Source organism: Echinops telfairi, unplaced genomic scaffold (assembly GCF_000313985.2).
Source record: "Echinops telfairi isolate 266 unplaced genomic scaffold, ASM31398v2 ScPeMD7_7401;HRSCAF=8416, whole genome shotgun sequence".
Classification (NCBI taxonomy): domain Eukaryota; kingdom Metazoa; phylum Chordata; class Mammalia; order Afrosoricida; family Tenrecidae; genus Echinops; species Echinops telfairi.
Window position 1 is genome coordinate 6,872,140 of NW_022111301.1, and position 1,330 is coordinate 6,873,469.

The following is a 1,330-nucleotide window of genomic DNA, read 5'->3' on the forward strand; positions in this document are numbered from 1 at the left end:
TTTTTTCATGTCCTCTATGCTCTAACTACGAAAATATTTGATTTACAAATAAGGAATCCTACTTCGCGGAATTTCATTTATCACGGTAGGGTCTAGAACCCATTAACCGTGATAAACGAGGGTTCACTGTATGCCCTTTTCTCTGGCTTATCTATAAACTGGAGGAAAGGTGCTAGCTTGGAGCAACTGGAAAGGGTCAGGGGCCCAAACCTGAACAGATGGAGGAAGGCAGACCACATGGGTGGAGGAGGACCCTCCCCCACCCCCTCGAGGAACCATGGGCACTGGGTGGGACCAGCCTGAAAAACCAGAAGGGCAACAGGGAAGACAAATCAGGAGAGAAAGCAGAAGAGGCTGGTTAGCCAATAAGTCCCACCCCAGAACACCTGGTTAGACCCAGGGGTGGAGCAAGAGACACCATTTGAGACACCATCCTGACAAGGTTCGCGAGGATCAGGTGTTCAGTTATTCTGAAAGAAAGAAAGAAAAAAGTGGAAGCAGCCTTCAGAGGGGAGAGAGGATGGGGAGCAGGTATCTTACAGACAACCAACCAACCGAGTGAACCGGCACAGGCAAGCAGCAGTTTGGGAGTTACTAGGGAGGCAGCCACATGGGTGAAATGTGCTAGAAAAGCAGGGGAAGATGGCAGGGCTTTCAGGAGCTGAGTTCAGGGCCTCAGTTGGCAAGAGTCTGCTGGTGTCCCACGGGGGAAACAGGGAGGCAGGAATTGCAAGGGAGGCAGATGCATGGTGACAGGGTGCAGGGGAGCCATCAGCAGTCTTTGAAGAGCAGGGTGGCACTCACTATAAGCCAACTGCACGGGGCAAAGATTTCTCAGAGGAATCTGAGAGAAGACGGTCCCATCTCCCTCCGATGAAGGCTGGTCTGACACTTAGTGAGTTCGATCCCATGAGAAAGTTCGATCTGGCTGCCAGAGCTTGTCCACTTTGACCCAAGTGGTGACAGATTTCGAAGGGGAGTCAAAATGAAGGGTGCAGCCAGAGGGAGTCAGGGAGACAGAGAGATGAATCGCTGGCTCTAGGAATATGAGATTTGGTTTTTATCTCTGGGTCATGGCCCCAGATGTTAGGGTTCTGGATTGGGATACCTCAGTTCTTGCTTCGCATCGATGAAAGATTTCACACGGCAGAAACCCTTTTGGAAGTTTTGGGAATCCTGGTCTCACAAAGCACGCGCGGTTCCAGGAAAGGGTACAGGCTGCGGGAACCGTGCAGGAGAACACGACTGAACTTGGACAAGACCGCATGGAATGAACACAGGCACAGAAAGACGAAACCGCACGTGTGTCAACAGTGAGTCCTGGGGGCCA

At 51.6% G+C, this 1,330-nt stretch overlaps 1 protein-coding gene across 1 annotated transcript in view; it reads right to left on the reverse strand.

The window, feature by feature from the left end:
* The window catches only part of LOC101642892 (prothymosin alpha-like), a 13,460-nt gene that overhangs the window by 11,755 nt on the left and 375 nt on the right, over positions 1 to 1,330 (reverse strand). The window lies entirely within an intron of this gene.